General features: G+C 32.8%; 1 protein-coding gene across 1 annotated transcript in view; it reads right to left on the reverse strand.

Moving 5' to 3' along the window:
• Positions 1 to 23,014, reverse strand: part of LOC125077926 (zinc finger protein jing) — a 131,374-nt gene that overhangs the window by 91,301 nt on the left and 17,059 nt on the right. The window lies entirely within an intron of this gene.

The following is a 23,014-nucleotide window of genomic DNA, read 5'->3' on the forward strand; positions in this document are numbered from 1 at the left end:
ATTTAGAGCGGGTAGATGGGCGTGGTAAAATAAACTATCCAGTCCAAGATGTTAATTACAATTTAATAATCACTGTAGTCACAGGAATAGTTCGAATACACAACACTTTCACACAAAAATCAAATAAGATATTTTAAACAAAACGGCAATATGGCGGCAATCACAGCGATTCGTCATAAGTGTGTTAAACGGGCGCCGTCTCGTTCGATCGTGTCGTTCAAGATGGCTGCTCGCCTCAACATCGACAATGACGCTTCGCTAGGTTGACAGCTTGTCAACCTGATATAGGACGGAAACGCCGTCATATATGTATAATGTATTGTGATTGTATACATAAAAAAAAAATATAACATTAACAAAAAAAAAATATTTACAGATAAAACTGTTTCGCGAATGTTTTATCCTATTACAAGACCTAGAACTGCATTTGATATTTTAAAACGTTACATATTATTGAAGGTGTTTAAGAAAAATGTTGTAACTTGCCTATCTTGTTCGTTAATTTAATAGCTGCTCTTAAATATACCAAAAAAGATTACACGTGTGATATATGACCGTTACAAGTTCATTAGTTCTCGAAGTTAATTCTGGTCACTTGACAATCATCAAATGAGGAAAAAAGCTATTCATTTTCTATTCAAAGATCGGAGCTTTTAGCTTTGATATATATTTAAGATGGTATTTATTCTTATATGATTTAAAGCAGTAATATATAACTAAGTTTAATAAAATAACTTTCAAGTAGATTTCCCTTTAAAATATATAAATTTAAATATAAAATGTGAAGTAAAACTCATAAAAAGCTTAACTGAATGAAAGCTATGAGAATAAGCAAAAAGATTATCTACAGCCTTGTTTAATTATAATAAGATATTGATTGTAAACATTTCTCACAGATAAATCAAATTATATAACTGAATATTATAGATTCATTCTTTACAAGATATTAGTTAAAGATAACCTGTGACAAGAAATGGGGAAATGATTCCCACGCTAGGCCCACCTCTTAATGAAAATATTACTAGATAGTTTCTAGAAGTAATAGATTCGTTTTTTTTTTCATTTATTTAATTAAAGACATGTATACGTCAAAATGATTTCTTACACATACATTTTTGTTCCGAATTCAAAATTCATTTATAAAAACTACGTACATACATGAACATCGAAGTTACATAGGTATACTAGAATACATATTACAGTAAAATTGTGTTCCGGTTTGAAGGATGAGTGAGCCAGTCAACTACATGCACAGGTGACAAGCATAACATCTCAGTCCTCATGGTTGATGGCGATTTGCTGATATGAAGCATAATTAATTATTTTTAAAGTACCGATGTTTATCGGAAGTGGTGACCACTATATATTCTTACAGTTTGTTAGTAGTCACTTGGTAAAATGTATTTATTTTCAGACTAGGTATATTCATAATAATAATCTAATAAATACCTAATAAACTAAAATAGACTAATTTTATTTACGTTCCACTGACTGATTTCACACGAGCAATGCCGGAGCCTTACATGATAAAAGACCAGTTATTAATAAAAACATATTTTACGTAATATAATTACAATTCCGTTGAACGTCGTTCTATAGACAATATGACACATTTCGTATGGCACGAGACACTTTCCCCTAATGCCATGGGGTATGGACAGGTTTTTCATTATTTATAGAGTCCGGTTTTCGGAGCAGGTGATGCAAAAGGTGCGGCTTTGATAAATCACATTAAACAAACTTTATGGAAAGGAAAATCAATTGATAAAGAAATTTACGCTCGTTACTAACGCTTTTGTAATTCCGGGGACACCTAATACATCTGTTACGATTAATTATAAATTGCGTATTAGATTATAAAGAACGACGAACTGAGTTAATGTAAGTAATAGATTATAATCTTGTAGGTTGAAATGTCTTTAAGTTAATCCAAATATCGCATACATTGGTATTTTGATGACTGACTATAATTAATGTTAATTAGTTTTTATTAAATTTATTTTACTTGGCGATAGGTCTTGTGCGAGCTCGTTTGGGTAGGTACCACCTAGTGTTCAGATACTCTACTGCCAAACAGTAGTACTCCGAATTGTTTGTAAGCTACAGCATAAGGGACATAACATCTAAGTTCCCCAGATTATCGGTATTGACGATAAAATAAATGGTTAATATTTCTTACAGCGCCATTATACGATATTGACCATTTACCATCAGGTGGCCTATTTACTCATCTTAATATGTATTAATGTATTTAAAGCATTTTTGGTGATTAAATTTTATTATTACATACATATGTAATAATAAAATTAAATCACCAAAAATGCTTTAAATACATTACATTTCATTCATTCTACTTTATTGATTTGCCCTAAAATCATTACAATCACAATTGCTAACTTAACTTTGCAGTATATGACAAAAACAAGAAAAAATATTTATAACATATATTTTTATATAAGTATATTTACTACTGCAAGATCCGAGTAGGTCCAGAAAATAGAATTATTGAAAACAAATAAAGATCATCGGTTCAATCTCAGACTAGCGATATTCGTGTTTGAATGTGTAAGAACGTGCTTTATTTGTGTTTATAATGAAGTTTGAAGGAAAAACTATACGGATGATATGATGTACACTGTTTTCGTCATTGACTCCATTACATGCGAATCATGAAATGATATGAAACTTTCGTAATAGCGAAACGTTTAAAGATTTCAAAATCGAAATATCCTACGCAAATTAGAAGTACTTAAAGAGTATAACAAAACTATAAATCTAAGTTACGTTGCAGCATTCAATAGATTGCATCGGCTCCAAGGCGAACCTGTCTTTTAGAATACCATCACTGCATCGGAACATTTTGCAACCAACATTATCGTAACTTGTTACCGGTAAACTAAACGTGTTTCTCGTGTAACTGAAATTAATAATGCAGTATGGTATATTAAGATACTTAGATGTTTGTTCGTCATGGGTAACCATTAAGGTTTAATCCACTGCTACTCCGAACCGTACCTTCTAAACAGTACGCATAGTGAGCCACTGGTAAGTATGCTCGTAACACGTGTAATAGTGGTAATAAAATGGACCTTATTACCATCTAGTCATTCTCTGTTTATTTATTTCGTTAACATCAAAGATTATCGTTATCCCATTAGCCTGAGTCAATTTTACGCCATTTTGATCTGTTCATGGTTTTGTGTGTGGTAAAATATAATTGACTTATATGCACTTGGTATTCATTTCACTAACTATATTAAAGTGCACATATCGTACATGAAACCAAGAGCACTTGGAATTTTAATGTTCCTTTCAAGTTTTGAACTTGTTCATAACGATACCTTTTGAAAGTGCAGAGATGTTTTATGGACCATTTTATTACTTCATTGCCTCAATATTCTGTGGAGAATACTAATTAGAGTCACGTAGGTATATAGCTAATGAAAATATAAAACTGTTTAAAATTATTATTATATAAAGTAAACAAACGTAACCTATCTAGAATATATTTAATTAATACATACATAGGTATTTTTTGGTTAGTATATAGTAATATTTCAATCTAAAACAACTATTAAAGATCTATGATAGACTAGACTAGACGACGGTAATGTCACCTTCAAATCAGGACAAAAAAAGCGACTTCCACACGTAGACGCAAAACAAAACAAGGCACGCGAATCACGGGACGTTTTGAGGTCGTTTTGGACGGTGCATCATTTCTATGCTGTAAAATCAAATTAGGGTCGTTGTGCGCCGGCGCGGGCGCGGCAATTACAGGCGGCCGTGATTAATGAGCGATCGGCCCGCAGCGGATTAGGGTTGTCGCTTCGGGCGTATGAGAATTAAACGCTTCCGATAAGCCTTACGTGGTGATTAGTGTGATTGCGTTGCGTAGGTCGGAACGATTTATTTATTTATTAATGAGCTGAATAAAATTGTATCAATTTAATAATTCATCGTGGATTAGGTAAATTATGTTGAACTTCATTCAAATATACAGGACTGTTATTAAGTTATAAACACATTTGATTAACATAAGTCTTTTAATTTCTGTAACACGGATATATCATATTACTAACATACAAATACATATGTTTACCACAAGTATTTATAAAAGTGTATAGTTAAAACATTGAGTGATTGTTATTATTAAAAATATTAAATTGAACATGAGAAAAATCAAAGACAACCCTAGCAATTTTGGTATTATCCTTTCGGCGTGCAATATACTCTTATTAAGCCGAAGCGCAAGGTATAAGCGCCTTTAAGTCTCAGTATCAAGAGCGTGGTGTCTACACAACAGAATTTATCATATATTGTCTCTCCCGTCGCCACTTCCTTACTTCTGAACCGGGAGGGATTTACGCAGCTGAGTCCAAACTGATTAATGATAAAACTTTTAAAATGCTCACCTTGATTTTTGCTTTAGAAAATAGGCTTTTCCTTAATATAATAATGTAATTATTTTTAATCAACTAAGATGGAAGATGATTTTTACTCAAAGCTATGTATTCATGGTTTTAAATCGATAGCCAATAATAGGCAAATCGTGAAGTGTCACGTTGGCATTTCAATTGTATTCCTAAAATGTAAAAAGTAAAATATCGTCACAATACCGTATTGTTTTATAAAATTTGTATTACAAACATAATATATTGAATATTTCGTTAGTACTATACACAATAAAGTTTAAAAAAGACTTTAATCTTCACAATAGCACCCAGACCGTGGGGATTTTAAAAGCTATAGCGTCAAATTCATTAGGCACACTAGATTGGAATAGCACAAAGCGTAATTAAAAATTTCAAAGTCAAGTGAGTTTGCGGGTTAGGGCGTGAATAACGAGCACAATGCCTAGTTATTACAGTAATTGAAGTAGGAAACCTATCCAACATTGTATTATTACAAACTTTTGTTGCTAAGGGTTACGGGACGGTTAGATCGCGTACGTGTTTGAAACGTTTACAAACCAACATACTGACGATTTTTTGATGTTTTAATTATAAAATTTGCATTTAAACCTTAGGAAATATTAAAAATACAACTTAAAAGGAGGACTACATTTATTAGTTTTAAATGTTAGGGCAGATGTAATCTTCTAACATTTATTTTTTATGGTTCGTTCAGAATTTAGAATATAGAACTTTATTTGGCAGCCTTATAAGCAATCCACTAAACTAACGAGTCATAATGTTATATATAATTTTAGTAGAAAATATGGAACCCCAGAATGACACAGCAAAAACCATACAATTCCGTAACAAATTCCCAATTTGTATAAGAAAAATAGAAATCGTTAGTTCGCAAATAATTTTACTTAAGAATAACGACAGATGCGCTCATTAATGTTTGGAAAGGTAGCAAACGCGATTAGGCACTATCAATCAAACAACAAGTGATCGATAGAGGCCGATAGCACCCTCGGCTCACCCTATCGACATTGGGTACTGCTAACCTAATATGCGAATACGCAAGGGTCGCCAAAAAATACAACATCTGGATAGGACATCGTATTGTTTTATTTTCATAAACTAAACATCTGTAGGTTTCGTATCAGCAAAGATAATCACCAGTTTATCATTCATCGAAAGGGTTGAAATAAACATATCTCGAAAACATAGGGTTTAAATTATATTCATCGCTGTAATCTTTTCTTTAAAAATGAGTTTAATAATAATTCCGATTAAAAAATATATAAAACTTATCGAATTACACTACTCGATTTTATTTTTTTGCAAGCTACGGTAAAGTTACAAAAAATCACTTCTAGGGTAAATCTATTCTGTGGCACAGAAAAGGGGCGGTGTGTGAACAGGCAGGGTGGGGTCCAGACCCGCGTCACACAATAACCGCCACGGGCTATTGCGCGGGATCTACGAAAAATTGACAAAACATTTTCTCGCACTTCCTTTTATATAATCGATTTGAAAAAAAATCTTTGCTTTACAACTTATTGTCTTTTTTTTTTTGTTAAGAGTAATTTTTTTATAGTAGATACAATTATTATTGAATGTAGTGTGTATTCAAAAAATCCTTTTCAAAGCCAATTTAAAATATGTTATTTACAAATACTATTTTGTGATATTGAATTTCAGAGCGAATTCTTTCTTGAAAGTAATTACATTAAAGTAATTCAACTATTGCAATATTGTATGTAAATATCAAAGTTTAAATTATATTATGATATACATGGTTAATTAACTCTAATTTCACTTTCAAATGTATATAATTGAATAATAAACATTTACTGAAAGCAAATAACACGTTAATCAAATTCCTATTATGATAAATAAAACATTTTTATTGTACAACAAACACACTTATAGGATAAAACATCTTTCGTAACTTATATTCTTAAGAACATAATTTCAGATCGTAGGGCGGACGTGAATGGGCAATTTTGAAGACTATAACCATTTCATACATCACGACATTTGCGTTCAGCGTTGTTCACGTAAACCCGAGGTATATAATTTAGTCTATAGGACATTCTAATCGAAGAAACAACCTAGGACAACGTGGTCCTTGAACAAACATTGCGATGGTTGACTAGCCTAACGACAAAAGCATATTTATACCCGTAGAATTTTGATATCTAATACCTCAATATAAGATGTATATTTGAATGGATTAATATAATCAATGTATCAAGAATTGACGCTTGTATTATGTTTGCCGGGCCCGTTACTCAGCTTGTTCAAATCCTATAAACAATTGACAAATGTACCATCTGTTATGATCGCAAATATAGGTACTCTGAAAACAGTAATCTGCTTCATTTCAATAGATTGTTTTGTGACGTGAATGCCTTGTAATATGCATCTTTAACTTCTAATTCATGTGCTAGAATCGTTTCAAAATAGAATAGTTTGGTGTTAATGTCTAGATATATATCTGAATTCGATTACAATCCATTGCTAAACAAATGAAATATGATGTCATAGAAGTGTGGGGTACATTGTTTATTATACCAATATTTTACATTTATTGTACCAAATTCAACAAAGTTTATATTTATATAAATAATTATCTTCTATACAATAATTGTAGTCAAGCGCGTAAGAGTTCACAGTCAATAATATCAATACAATAAAATACATGTTTTTGTTAGTGATGGATGTTTTCTATATGCAGGTGATATGGTTTAAGCTACCAAAAAAGCAATATAATTTTGATTTAATTCGTTTCATATTTAAAACGAAAAACAACTTAACAGGAGCTTAACAAAGACCATGAATAAAATATGTGTTGGGAACACTTTCGATTGATACACGTGTACTTCAATAAATTAAGACCAAACAGCTGACTTTTTGTTTCAATCTATCCTCACTTTATCAAATTTCACACAGGTTAAAAATGTTAATTTAATTAACTACATATGTATATTATCACATACAAATCTCTAATAGCATTTTGGAAGATTTATGTGTGTAATACACACACACTTTACTAGTAGTGTACTGTACTGTTCATCACCATCGATTTAATGGCGAGTTTATATGTACATATATAGGGCTACATATTCCAGGGCCTTGGCAACAAGTCTAGGGTCATGTAAATAAAGCCAGCCAAGAATGCCCAGAAAGTTAACAGTTCCGTTGGAGGGCAGTTTTAAATAATTTGCATAACTAGGGAACTTACCACCAGAGTGCTATGACATGAATTTGAGTTATTTTCACCATTGAAAAAATACCAAACACGAAAACTCTCAAATAACTTCACGCTTCGACTGTTTCTAAGTAAAACGTATTTGAAAGTAAGTAAAATTTTTACTTACTCGACCATACATAAATAGCAAAATAACTTTTTTATGAGGTTTTAATCTATTATAACTTTCTGGGGGGGTATATTCGTTTTGAAAAATTTCTTATTTGAACCTTATGTAAAGAAATGGACATTAAAAATATTTTCTTAGCAATCTATTTTCAAATATAAATTATTTTTCGTCATGCATATTAATTCAAAGCTTGCATCATTAGCATTAGCAGCCCGTAAATGTCCCACTGCTGGGATAAAGGCCTCCTCTCCCTTTGAGGAGAAGGTTTGGAGCATATTCCACCACGCTGCTCCAATGCGGGTTGGCGGAATACACATGTGGCAGAATTTCGTTGAAATTAGACACATGCAGGTTTCCTCACGATGTTTTCCTTCACCGCCGAGCACGAGATGAATTATAAACACAAATTAAGCACATGAAATTTCAGCGGTGCCTGCCTGGGTTTGAACCCGAAATCATCGGTTAAGATGCACGCGTTCTAGCCACTGGGCCATCTCGGCCCTCGAAGCTTGCATCATGTGTAATAAATTAAGCTTCGATAAATTAAGATTATATACGAGATTCATTAGTAACTATGTATATCTATATCTACAAATCAATTATATTTGTTTTTTACTCTATATTACTTGCTTATAATATATTACTATTATATTTAATCGATCGATAAACCCTTGCTTAAATATTGACTACAATAACTCTCAATGGAATTAACCTATATATTTAATACCTGGATTAGTACTTGAGTTTAAATATGAATTCATAAGAAATAATTTTTAACATTAAGTCTATAAATATAAGTAGTGTGTATATATTGCTTAAAGCAATAAGACCGCAACCCGCAACATTTACACCAGTCACATAAGCTTTACGATTTTGTTTTTATCTTGTGTGAACAGTTTTTTCTATATATCTAATGAAATGCGGCATTTAAATGGTCGATCAGCTTCCACGACCCTATCTGTGTTTGCTTGCATTTCGTCATCCGACAAAGAATGGTTCAAATCAACATAGCCGAGAGCACAATGAACATTTTAAAGGGTTGTTTTGAATGAAACACAGTCGCGTGCGTAACACGTGCATCCATTTCGGATTATGCTAATTCACGTTATGTCCACTGGCATAAGATCCATTCATTTTATGCACATAGTACTTTTTTAGTGGTATGGTTAAAACATTTTTGGTGTTTTTTTTTATACCAAATCTCAATTATACAGTACCTACTAATAATATTACAAAACTAAATATATTTTTACTTTTTCATATGTGGAGTGTCAAATTAATTTAATTCAGATTTTGTGTACAATAGGTTAGCCACAAATATTTGGATATATTTAATGAGGATTATGTCCGACCGATTCCGACTGAAGCGACTATCTCAACGGAGAGTAGCCAACTGCGTAGGAGGTATTACAGTGCAGCGTGTGAGCAGACACAGCATTCTCTACTCCCTCGCTCTCATAATTCGATGGGACGGAAATCTGACACGACCGGATAGAGTTCAGGCGCACGATCAACGGCTAAACGTGTCATCCAAGGCGCGTGAATATAACACGGCCATCTTCCACATTACCACCCGCCTTCTCCGGGTTGCTACTTACACGTTTTTGATGGTTAACTCTACTATTCTTTGTAGGCCTTATGGCAGTTACGACCTTCTTACGATTTTAAATATATATTTAACATCTACGCCCAAAGTTTTGAAACACATGTTGTTTATTTTGTTTGCACTATTTTAATTAATATTTAAAACTTTTTAGCATGTTTTGTCGATAGTTATTATATATGCGGTAACCAAACAATGCAATTAAATAAAATCACACTAAAAAAACGTATAGCAACACAATTAAAATATTGAAGTGATCGTAGCCCAGATAAAAAATTATGTCAAAATTTTCACGAATGATCGACATAATTGAAGATGGGGCAAGATATAGAAACAAACAAAGCGTGAGAACCTCTGAAGAAAAACAAAACGAAGGCATAACTTGCTGCTATTTATTTTGGTAATACCCAAAATGCGTACGCACGTGCCACCCCCGACTTGGAAGCAACCCTTGTCATGTATAAAATTACAATCGCGCATCTATCATCGTATAAACTAATTTCATCCTTATCGCAAACGAAATAGTAACCATCGCGGTGAAACTTTAATATTGTAGAAAATAACACTCGACTCTTTTAGTTCAAAATTAAATAGCATTGTTCGGATCCCTCATTAATGCAATATTGAGCTCTTGTGAGCGGCACATTGAAGGGACGAATTTATTGTGTGCGAAATTTATTAAGTACGGATATGTGAAAAGTTTTGATATCATCTGAACTTTTTACGTATCATATCTCGTGACATTGGAGCAAATAAAATAAAAAAAAAAACATTCGTGAACTATTAGTGACGTACGACGTAAGAGATAAAGTTCGAGTAAAAACGCATTTATGACTGTATGCTTTTAAACAAATATTGGTGGATATTTAATACATATTTTAATAAGAATGTTTTAAAACACTGTCGTCAAATTTTTGCCCATTTCCATTTGGTTTCTTATCGTTACTTACTTTTAAGTAAAGAAACATTATATCAATCCACGTTAATCGAGTCGAACCAATATTTTTTTAAATTTATTATAGGAGGGCCAAACAAATGGCCCTACTGGAAATAAGTGGCAATCTTCCACATATATATACACAAAGAAAAGTATAATTTTTTGCACTGTTGCGCCACCAGCGTCGGGATCTAAGGTGTTATATCTGTTATAGATATATTGCCATGGATTTATTCACCATGCAAACATAAAAACAACTATAAAACGTATTTCTGTTTGGCGGTAGAATAACTGGCGAGTCGGTTATAAAATGAAACTTTATACCAGTAATGGGATTACTTAATAGAGCAAAAAACATTAAAAATAGAAAGTATAAATATAAATACGAACGTTCAAAATAGATGACCGCACCTACGAGTGCACAGAATCGATATAGTTTTTCTATAATAACAAGGTTCACGGGAACAGAGCAGATGGCCCTATATCGATCGGGCAAGTGCACACGGGCGGACGGGACGGGCGGAGTTATTATTTAATCGCAATCTCAACGGGCGATTAGCATAACCATTGTTGCGTACACGCTAGTAGGCTACACATGTTATCGTATAATGAATGAGTGACGTAGACACGACGCGAAGTTGCTCTATGAAAAGAATTCATATGTCGTGTTTGAGCGTAAATAAACGTCACTTCGATGAGACTTATGTATTATTTATTCACTCAATTAACATGAATAGTTTTATTCAAGAACTATATCTAGTCACAATTCTTACAATATTATTATATTTTATATATATTCTTTCGAATAAAAAAGAATTATAATCTGATTTATATAGGTAACACACTACTTACATCATATTAGCATTTAAAGAGATATAGCCGATTATATTAACGCAGCCAGTATACCCTGGCATAATATGCTCCTTAATAGGTCTTACTTTATTATTTAATTTATGCTATTTTCGTATAAACCATTTACAGTACGAGTTGTTTACAATTATTAAGTCACTTCGCATTGTATATTATATACAATACATAGTTACATGTCGTATTGACCTTTGAATAATTGAAATTAAGTGATTACTCAAGTTCAGTATTTATGTGTTTGTTGTGTTGGTTTACCTAAATAATAAATACATATAGCAAACTTTGTATATTTTATGGATAAGTAATCACATTGTAACTACGCAAAGAGAAACATAATTAAAAAAGTAATCGTTTTGTATGTATAGTATTTTTTTTATATATCTTAGCGATGCAAGAAACACTATTGTGGATTCAAAGCAGTGATTGAATAGCTAGATAAAAGGTGAAACAGTAACGGAATCGTTGCACAAACCACTAAAGAGAAACAATCAACGCAATATAACAAGATAACGAGTCGGAGTGCAGCAATAATCTCATAATCTAGCGGCGGCGGCAGGCTTCGCAGTCGCTTACGAACGAGCAAAAAATGAAAAAAACAGAATATACGAGTTAACCCGCCGCGACATTCCCACGAGGCGTCGTTTAGCTTTGATGTTCACCAATTCATGACGAGCGCTCGTTGCGAAATATAATAAAGCACCCTTCGCTAGTACAATTCGAGTGAAAAGTCTATATAAATAAAATGAGTAGGAAACATTTAAAAACTAAACCATAGTTACACTTTATCCTAATCTGAAAATCTATGTCGGCTCAACTTCCCGATGAAGGATAGGCGGCGGTCGCCTAAATTAGTTCTTGAATATTCTAAGTATAAAACTCTGAATTATTTCTAGTGTATTCGCTATCTGCACCCTTATTACATAAGCCTTAAAGTTGAAAATGTAATAAATATAATATATTCCTCTTTTGGTTACACGAAGAGAGACCGCAACGCGCCTGACTAATTGCAACTCCCGTACTGATAATCCGTTCGCAGCGGGAGGCTTCCAAATTAAAAATCCCGAGTCCCGACAACTGTCCGGCAGGGACGAGGCCTGGATTACCGCTCCCACGGCCTCGGACGGCCCCTAAAAACGGAGGGGAATTCGAAAAGTTTCACGCGAATTCGAAATCCAGAGATGAAATAGTAATTTATCAAAGGATTTCGAGAGTTTCAAGGATAGGAGACGTAAGGAGGTTTTCCTTATCATAAATAGCAGGCGTGGGTGATTTGAAAGAAACACAAACAAAAATCTGTTTTTGAAGTTTTTAACGGAAAATATAACGAAGTCATACTTGAAGATGTAAGTACTGAAAAATATTGTTAACAGAAATGAGATACAATCAGTGCGATATGATTATTTATAAGCTTTTAACACATAATATATGCATAAACCATTACGCCTATACGAATATAACCGACGTATTAATATTCAAATGGCTTTGGGCGAGCGATGCTGGAGATCCCAACGGTATTAGTCCCATTTATACTGCGGTGCGTGGTCAGCACGGGTAAACATTGCAAGCGAGTGCATTACAGCTCCCTTTAATAACAATATAGTCACCCGCAGCTGCCCACTTCAGACTTATTTTTATTATAAACTAATAAAACACACTGAGACTATTATTTACAGCATGTGTAGATAGTCTTAAAGTAATTTATAACATAGAAATAGATTAAGAGCCTCGTACCTCGTCAGTTCGATCGGGCGTGTAGTCATTTCCTTCATGGAACAGCTGTTGTAAAGGTTACGCCTATATTCTTGCACCTGCGACCCTCACAATGTCACATTAGTCAGACCAGTTTTAACAATCCAATTAGCTAAATCCTGTTAGCTAAATTTTCTGCTCGATAGAGAATCAAATTGATATCTCAGGTGATCATCGATATCATTATCTACCTTTATCAGTTTTTATCTAAGCCTTTAAAAAACCTGGCTTCTAATAATAATAATGCACTAAAATTGCCCTCGTGTCAGTTATGTACGCCAGTGGCATTTAAAAGATCCTATACAGATTGAGAGCACACATGCGTGGGTAGCTTTATAAAGGGGTTTAATTTTTTATTCAAATTAAAAAAATCTCAACAATTATCATATTATAGATGAACTATAAGGGTGCCCTTTTTATAAACGATACTCTTTCTCTTTCGTTCTGTTTTGAAGTGCAATTTCTTCAAATTGTCATCATCACAATGTGTTTTTTTTTTAATAATATTAGACCATGTATCGAATTGAGAAATAATTGCTCCAAAAAAAATTTAAGTTTCAATAATGGAAAGAATTAGCCTCCATTATAGTCGTCAATAATAAATTGACTTATATTCAATCGTATTGGAGGAGTGCTCCGAAATACAATGGACTTTTTAGCCACGATATTTGAAGTCACACACGGGACGGGTACCTTTGATTTTGAAATTTAATGTATAAAAATATCTCAATAAAATTAAATGTGTATGAAATTTAAAACTCTTAGAACGAAACAAGTTAAAATGATGGTTGGTAAGTACGATAATTTCACCACGTCCGCTCAGCAGAAGGCGCGCACGCACGCGATGGTCGCGCGTCAGTCGGGAGCCAGCCGTTCTTATCAAATGATACCTCTCGTCAATCAAATATAGTCACTATGACGATATAATACGAGCGTTTGTTTCACGTCATAATCTGGCCAACCATAATGATGGGCTGGGCGGACCTCTTTGTGTTTTTGTCGCTAATTCCTTTACCGCTATGTTATGGTAAATGCTTCCTTGGTTTGTTAATGAGACAGAACGTTTCTCTACTTAACGTTAAATCTTATACTATTATAGAATATCTTACCTTGATTAATCCATTAATATAAACAGGTATCATTTACCTATGGTACATACAAAAGACGACAGCATTGGATCGATGGGCAGTGTTCGTGACTATTATTCAACCCGTGAACGTACCACGAGCGTACATCTGTTTCGTTCCTTTTTGCCTTGCATAATGAAACCGGCCCATTGTGAGGGAAACATCCACAAAAGAACACGCACTTCGAGCCGGTATTTTATAAGAAAAAATAACAGAGGCCTCGGGCCTAAAAGGTGGGCGTCAATGCTGTCGGAAATGAGAAAGTCGGTGCAACTGTTATGACATACGCGGTTCGTTAAGTGTTATTGAAAATAAACAACAGGCCGCGCTTTAACGAAGCCAATTCGCATGTCAAATGCCGAAATATTGTGCGCGCTGGACGTCGAACCATTGAATTGAATCAACACTACATTTATTAACAAGGGGGAGAACAAATAGATTAATTTAAATTTCCTTCCTACTAAACAGCAACAAAACTATCATTTCCGACGTAAAAATAATATTACTGACACTGCACTCTGCACGTTTATTTTATAGACATGACAATTAAATAAATTATTTATAAAAACTTTCATACTTACCCACGAAGAGAAATATTATTTCTGTTATTAAAATATTATTGTGGCATTATTGCGCAACATTTTAGTATAACATTAGGTTAATATTTCATGCTTAAAACAATGAAATTACTCGGTTACCGACAACATTTTTTTGCATAAAAATCTATTTCTGTCCGTAATCGTAGAATCTTATCTAATTAATAAGTTTGCCTGGTAAGTAGTCGTCGCTTCCATTTAAAAGAAGATACCTTTGAATTATTTGACTTTGAAACAACTTCTAAGTTTTAAGTTTTACAAGCGAATAGGTATAAGTTTAAAGTTGGCATTATAATACGGGTTCTGCGGGCAAATTGTGCTCCCCCCAGGCGGAGCGCCTGCGCCGACGATTAAGTGCACTTAATTCAGTCTAAATGTTGCCCGTTGGGAAGTTGCGAACTTGCTCCCGGGTTGGTATTCAATAAGCTAGGGTGTATGCGGAAATCTTTGCGTATATAGGTTTGTGATGTAATTAAGTTGCACTTTAGAATATTCTTAACTTGTAACGGAGAAATACAGTAAACATTTACACATATAATATGACTTACAAGTGTAGAGTAACTGTCTTCAAATTATGAGATGATATACGATATATTTCTTGCGTCGTATATCATCGATTTGACCAACTGAGAATTTTATTTTTGGCGCTACTCCGGACTCATCGGCTAGCTTTTTTTTTTATTCTCTCTTGCCAATTTAAGAGTGCAACTATGGTATAGTACCTATTTTAATTAACCAAATTTTTCGAATAAATTGTAAATTTCTTAGACGTAAAAGGTTACATAAACATAATAATAAGGTAATAATAAAGTGACCTGACGAAAATGTCCAAAATTCTACTTTCATTAAATAAATAATACATATTTGTCATTTCTTGTGAGTGTTTCGAGGAAATAATAATAACTATGAACATTTCATATTCCGTAATTTAAATCGAAACAGGTTACTATTCATAATAAATCTATATTTAGAAATAACAACTAAGTCCACTGCAGTACCCGAGCAGCGGGTATCATTAGACACGAATACCCGCTGTTATTAACTTGTTTCACGATACTAATACATTAAACATATTTCATATCGCATATTCAATCGTATTTGCCTGCCCATGACTTGCAAATATCAAATATATAACTGAAAAATATTTAATCGAATGCGTGCTTTTTTGCAAGTCCTGTAAATTTTGACTTTCTTTTAATGTCCAATAAACTTTGATAATGATTATTTTATGGACGTAAAGACATGTACGATTTTCATTCAAGATATCCGAGACAGGTGCAAGATGTTTTACAATATGATAATTCGTATAGTACAAAATGTTCGATCGAATTATTATTGATCGAAGATTTACTCGTTTCATAAATTGACCGAGGCGATAAATCTCCTGTAAACAAATTGCGTTCGCTACTGTGAATAAATTTACTTCCAAGGATTGATTTCGTTTTCTCTTTTTCGATGTAATGGTCAAATATAAAATACAACATAATGTATGCATAAATTATGCATAACTTCAGCTTCCCACGCGTTGATTTATAGTATCACTACTATATCAAGTTTAATAAAATCATCACCTTTTATATATGATAGGAATTTTGTCTAAAAAAAATTGATGGTTGACTATACGTGCCTTGGTAATATTTTTATTTATTTTCTCAATGTTTGAACTTTAGAAGATATTGTAAGCAAAGCGTTTAACCTATGGTATTCGGCCAGGTACAGAGATCAGATTTAAATTCGTTAACAACCTTAATAGCTTGTGAGCAAATTATATCGCGCTAGTGGCAGCGCAACCACGGGCAAATTGTATTGGCGCGGCCAGACGTCTCGAGTGACTTAGGCGTCTACCTCCTTGAATATACATAATTAAAGTTTCATGTATCCTTAAGCACCCGAATATGGAGCCCGCATCGTTACGACCAGTCTAATTACAGGACTAAATTTTCAGGTAGACTATAGAAATTATTAATCTACATTTAATATTTGTTGGTAGTAGAAGTATGATATTTTGTATCTTAAGGTTATAACTTCAGAGTTGAGATTTATCAATCATAGACTCGCGAGGGTGTTGCGGATACAATTACAATGAAGTAAATGTGACTTCAAATGCTTCTTTTGCATTTTTAATTAAATATTAACTTCCTTTTCTTCAAGAAAATAATAGTTAAAACATTTTTTATATTTTAAAAATGATATTTTTGATATTGAGCGATTTTAGGTTTAAGGTACAAATGTATTCGGTAGCTTTTACTGAAACTTTTATATATACAGTAAATAAAAATGTCGATAAAAATAAATAAAGCATTTCACAGTTTAGCTCGTGTCATTATAGTGTCCAAATTAAAGGCATCTGGATTTTTTGGGCCGCTTTTGAACTGGCTGAGCTGTTACCTAAATAAAAGTTCCTTTTTCGTAGATGATTTACATCTAATTTACATCGGTTGTAAAAAAAATTCTGGCGATATCATCGTTTATGCTTTGTTCCTATATTATTTAATATATTTATAAATTAAAACTGTTATTGTTTTAAGTGTTCATTTGTTTTAAGATACACTCCTGATTTAATGTTTTATAGGACGACTGTGCACATTTAGAGAAACATCTAGAAATCTAGTTGTTTGGTGAGAAAAAAACAATCCAAAGAATTTGATGTTAAGTTAAATTATAACGTAAACACTTTTTTAAACTGGAGGTAATTATTGATACAAAATTTACATTTATTCCTCGCATTGAAAATGTGACTAGCGTAAAAAGATGTAAAAAGCGTCTAGGATGTTTTTGTATTAAGACATGCAAGATTCACAAATCAAAACCAAAAACCTTCTTTATAACAGTTTAGGGAGAAGTATCATTGGATATAGCTCTGTTGCCTCATTATGCAACGCACATACCTACTGAGAAAAGAACGCATTCAAAAAACGTTCTTTATTGATCTCAATATATCTTTATTGGGAAGGCTAGCAGGAATTAAGAATTTAATAGAAGATTATCATACTTTCAAATGCTACAATTAGAGAAACGCAGGTAACTTTTTGAATGCAATTTTTATATAAAATACTTAATAGTAAAATTGATCACAATAACATTCTTCACCAAAAATGAAGATGGTAAACATTATTTTATCAATGTAACTTGATTCAATCGTTTAATAATCGTTTTCCTTTTTTTTTAAATATTTCATTTTGTTATATTATTCAAGTATATACGTTTTAGTACCTATGTATTTACTTATAATTAAATACTAAATTCAGTTTTTTTAATTTACTAATGTTTCCTTTTCTTTATGTTTTAGTGTGATCAATTGTTAATAAACCGAATAAATAAATAAAATATAAACTTCTAATTTATTAATAAAGTTCAGAGTACCAGAACTCAGAACTATTCGATATCATAACTTGATTTACGATACACATCTTGCAGATACGTGACTCGCTTCTTGATCAATGATATGATATCCAGTAATTGGAATTACAATTGCAACCTTAATTAATAATATAAAAGAAATTACGAAGAATTGTAAATTTACACAAATAAAATAAAAAGACTGCTTAGTTGTGTACCTCATTTGTATTGGTGTATTATTTAATATATGAGCTATCTATTTATATACGTGACATTGATGAGGCGTTATATATAAGAGTCTGTCTAGCACATCATCGATATAATAAACGAGTGATGTATGACGCAAGCAAGGCAGCGCCTGAACATAAATGCGCGAAGGCCATGGCCATTGACAGGAGCCGAAAATTACATAAGTAGTTCGATTGCGAGGTCAATGTCGCGGACGTCGGAACAAAGATCGCGAAAGTGGTTTAACGTTACGTAGGCAGCTTCGCTCGTTCGGATAATTGCGGTGTAATCGTCGTAATCCATCCGCGAGTGGGTCTTGTTTCCTTTTACGGAGCGCAGCTTGTCGCTCCGGCTCGCGGCCGCATAGAACAACAGCTGACCGCCGGCACGCGCCTCGAATGCATATTAATGTCGCACCCGCAGCAAAAACACGAATAAATCGAAATGATGCTATGAAATGTGCAATCGTACACACGTTGCCTTTTTAATTTTATATTTAATGTTTTGTACTTACTTGTGTTTAACGACAAAGTAACTTTATTATGTATTTAAAGTCTAAATCACTTTGTTTGATTTATTCATTCGAAAGCGTAAAGTACCTTCGATAATGTTGTATTTGTAATCACAATCAAAAACATCCGTTACGGCTATCGTGGCCGTCATCAGCTCCGTTCCGATCGATCATTTTTGTATATATGAAATCCCGTTGCTAACAATTAACTAACGAACTCTGCATTTCTGATGCTTCGCGCCGTCTGGATCGATACACATTAATGTTGTCAGGCGAACCCTCATTGTGGACCGAAACGAGCACAATGAGTTCATCGAGGGACGCTTTGCCCGAACATATAATAAGTGGAGTCGTGACATTTCTCCCCCGTGGCGCCACATCTGCCCCGATGATTACACAAGACGACCAATAAAAACAACACTAATTAAGCGATACGTCAATTATACTCAACTTTATAATCCCACTGACCAAATTTAGTCATATTAATAATTATTATTTCTTTATTTTTCTTTTAATATCATAAATAACATTTTTATTATATTTAAATTCATTCCTTTATTATAATAATAAAAAAAGATAATTGTAGATGGAGATAAGTTAAAATATATATATATATATATATATATATATATATATCTTTTTAAAATAACAATTACATTTTGATATTAGCTAGGTACTTACACGAGCATATGATTTATCTCATTAGGGCAAATAAATTCAACGTAATATAATCAACCTTTTCTTTGCGCTACTGTTAATATAAATACAATGCATATTTTTTTTTTTCAAAGAACTGATAATCATTTATCATTGAATATCGATAATTTTATCAGCAACAATGTTTCACTGTCGATAAAGCAGCTGTTCTCAACACCTACAGGGATATTATGTTCAACGTTAACTCGATAACCCGAAGGTGAAAGGGTTGTGTGGGCGCAAATTCAACTATATTTTATTACGTGCCCTTTTATTAGGACATTAATAAATTGACAGCCTTTTAATGTAATAACATAATGTAATTGATAAACTGTAGTAACAATTCGAGCAATCGCTATATTTTTTTCTATACCGGGTGTTTTTTTATTCAGGCGAAGATAAATATACCAACGCACATGGACATAATGGCAACTAACTAATGGCACATATTTTCTATCTTTCTTAACTATTAATATATACTTAATAGTTAAAATAGATATATATTCAGAGGCATCGTAGTAAATTCTATTCACACATTGATATAAAAACCTTATATACCACGGGCTGCGATTTAAAATATAAAAACGATTGTTTAAAACCTATTACAACTATGATGTTTATTTACATGAAGGTTGGTTAACATAACGGTTATAAAAACCTAAAAAATAAACGTTCGTGGTTTAAGTTTACACGTTCAAGAACATATTATTCAATTTTAATAGCACGATTAAAGATTTTTATTAAAGTAGAACTTACGTATAATGTCGATCGTGTGAGTAATTTTTAATTTTATAAAACAGCTAAGAAATATTTTAAAAACACCAGTTAAATTATACGTTTCAAGAAAAACGACGTGAATTGCAATAAATAGCTTAAAGACAAGTTATTGCTTTATAAAATAGCTATGCAATGTTGGTTATTTAATCGCAACTGACATTAGCCTTAGGTACTCACGTAAAAAATTAAAAAGAAGAAATGACAGGTGCAATCGGTCGTCGACGTTAGACCTTTCTTGGGCTTTGACGTGTCCAGCTTGTTTTGTATAAGAGGTGCTTTATCCGAGAATTATTTTATGTTAGTGTTATATATTAATCTTTTTTTAATTTAAGTGTGGGAAAGATTCTTCTACGTTGGTCCAGGGCTAAAAGCAACTTCATTCTGACTGTGAGTAAAACGCATTATATAAACGCAGTAAAACATGAAAAGAAAAAACAGCCCCCAATTCGGACAACATTTTCATAAATTTAAAGATTGTCAACAACTGAGTATCAATTCAATAACGAAACTTCAATTGACTTGCTACTCTGTTGTGAATACTTTTATTATGACACCGTCTTGTTTGATAATATTGAGAAGATAAAGATGGCGTTCTATTAAATCGACTGTGCTCCAATTCTACTGGACTTAATGATTCCCATGAATAAGATATGTGTACAAGCATTAGCTGTCAGCAGTCGCATTTAACGAGCAACATGAAACTGACACATTGTTTAAAACCATTTTACGAACGATTGCAGCTTGCGTTCGCGAACGTCTATCGTTCTGTAATAACTTATAGTTGTTTTTATTCGTATTTGATTTTAAAATGATAGATATATACCTAATACATTTAAAATTACTTCTTATTGTAATATTTTTTTTCATTAATGTTTGAAGACTAGCTTATAATTCGTTGCAAATAAAGTGTTGATTATAAAAAATCTCCCGGTTCGGAAGAACACACTTCAGATCTTAGAAGAACTGGCGAAAGAAACTGAGCGAGAAAATAAATAATAACATATACTCGTATGTTAAGTTAGCGTATACGACGCTTTATCCCTGGAAATTATGTGATATACACAACACACCACATAATCATCAGAATATTATCCAACTAATGTATTTAGTTGATGGTTCATATTTTACTAGCTGCTCCGCACGGTTATACTCACGTAATACGGTATAAGTACCTTTCTCAATAATGGGCTATGTCACGCAAGGATCTTTTTTCCTTGGTGACAGATTTTAAGCATATTTTAAAAAAAAACTTTTCTGTGGTATCACAGTAGTGTAGCAGATTAGTTAAATTTTATAGGAATACATTTTCAGTGTAGGCTTAAATGAAACTCAAATAGCTTGTGTGGCCTTAATAACTTAGCTAGGTTGCTAGCTTAGTTAACGAAGTGAACTTAGCTATAGACAGGTCAATTGGAAATTTAGATTAACGTTAAGATAATATTTTCGTTAACTGAATTTAATTAGAATTTATTATATACCTGAATAGGAAACTATTATTTATTCATCGGCAGCGAAGGCAAGTAATTTGAATATGTCAAAACTTATACTAGTTGATTTTTTAAGTTAATGATGTAATTAAAATTAATTCGAGCCGAGGTGACAAGGTACTTAAAGCACATGATTATTGATGAAACATGTACGTCCACGTGTTCTAAGTTCTAGTAATTTGGTTAATGAATAGATAGAACAAATCAAGTAGGTATCTATTAGTTTTACAACCGCTTTGTTATAAAAAAAATATATGCTAATAATCAGTGAAACTACTACTAGTAAAACGCATACAAATATTTTATTTTATATTGAATATTTTGCATAAAAAACTAACATGCTTATTAAAATAATTTAAGTCATCTTATCATTTTAAATTAAATTTAGCATCTAAGTTTACTTAATCGTATGTTAACTAACAGGGGCAATATTCTCGGCTTTATTGTGTCGTATTGGATAAAAACCATGACGGTTTAAAAGCAACAAAAACACGTAAAGGAAGAGGGGAAGTTGTACGGTGAACTCGTAATTATAAACTGGGTGAGAGGTGCGCCGAGGTGTCGAGATATCGCGATAATATCGAAACATTTCGTTACCCGCGGCTATTTAATCGTGGAATTTAATAAAATCACGGAACGGCCGCAGATGTTACTTACTGCTGATTTATTTGAGGGTTTTGCATATCGATGGTACGAAACGATAGGGTCTTTGAAACAGTACATTTTATAGATGCCGACCGAGTAATATATCAACGATTCGATAGCAATTAATAAAATCGATTAACAATTCGATAAATACGTATTCGAAATTGATATACTTAGAGGTTAAACGTTTAATTTTTTTTATTCACGTTCTATACTACCTCTATTGTATAAACCTAATAAGAACGTCGATCACTCGGGAAATCGATTAAAAAAGCCTACCGCATTTTTCTTCACATACAACAAAAATGAAGCTTCGTTCCGTTTTTGCGAGTGCGAAGCAAGGCTTAGTTATCACTATTTGAAAAAATTAAAAAACGAACATCATTTAATCTGTTAATTAAAATTTCCGCAATTAATTATTCGTCACATACAATTATTAATCAGAACACAACACATGACACGTGCCACTCCATACAAAGGAGGACACCAATTAATATTTCACGAGGACAACAAAACAAAAACGTCCGGTAAAGCGACGTGAAGTCGAAGCGGGTAATTTACACGAGACGGACATATTACCATTCCATTTAGGTAGCTCCGTGCCTCCCGAATCGGGTTTCAAGGGCCCATGAAATATTGATGTGGACTTATGGCCTCTCGGTCTTAACTCGT

Source organism: Vanessa atalanta, chromosome 4 (assembly GCF_905147765.1).
Source record: "Vanessa atalanta chromosome 4, ilVanAtal1.2, whole genome shotgun sequence".
Lineage (NCBI taxonomy): Eukaryota > Metazoa > Arthropoda > Insecta > Lepidoptera > Nymphalidae > Vanessa > Vanessa atalanta.